This window comes from Teleopsis dalmanni, chromosome 1 (assembly GCF_002237135.1).
Source record: "Teleopsis dalmanni isolate 2A chromosome 1, ASM223713v2, whole genome shotgun sequence".
NCBI lineage: Eukaryota > Metazoa > Arthropoda > Insecta > Diptera > Diopsidae > Teleopsis > Teleopsis dalmanni.
The window spans coordinates 227879548-227880368 of record NC_051846.1 but is presented as its reverse complement, the minus strand read 5'-3'; positions in this window follow the sequence as shown (position 1 = coordinate 227880368).

The window sequence follows — 821 nt, the reverse complement described above, 5'->3', positions numbered from 1 at the left end:
TCTCCCAAAGTCAAGTATTGCAGGAGCTCAATATTTGATCCAACAGATGTGGTTGCGTTTGGTGGAAAACAGTAAAAACTGCAGAGCAACAAGGACACAAGGAAGTGAAAACGTTTAACGTTTAACAAACTTTTTATGCATTTAGGAAACAAAGATTGAATTTGCAACAAAAGATATTGAAAACACGAGAATTATCTAAAGAGAATAACTTTTTATTACTGAAAAAAAGTTCATATTTTATTGGTTGATTGAATAGAATCTGACAACTGACAATTATAGTGTGTAGTTCTAATTAATTGTTAGTCTTTGTATCATCATAAAAAAAGTGTTAAAAATAATTATTTCCCTTCTATCCGTAACACAAACCAAACTAATATGTCTTACTTCCAGATATTAATATAAACTAGTAGAAGACTTGAAGATATAGTGAACATTATTTCCTTAATTTAAAGTTTTATTTTACTATTTGTGATTGCAATTAATCTTTTTAAGTAGACTATGTAACGAATTTATTACACTACAATTATAGAAAACAACCTACATTCAATTCCTTAGTGTAAAGTTTTTAGTTATTAAATTAAACAGCTTCCTTCTCTTCAACCTCGTATCTTCAAGTACCTGAACCTCATAAGTATCTATATCTCACAAGTATGAAAACTTTATCATTTATATGTACTGCAAGCCTATTCATATGCGATTTGGGAACCCTTATCATTTCTTTTTCGACTGATGTGAATTTGAGGTATGTCCGTATTTTTAACATACCAGAAGGTATTAACCACATCTTTGGATACTTTGTTTCGATTTTATCACATTTTTGA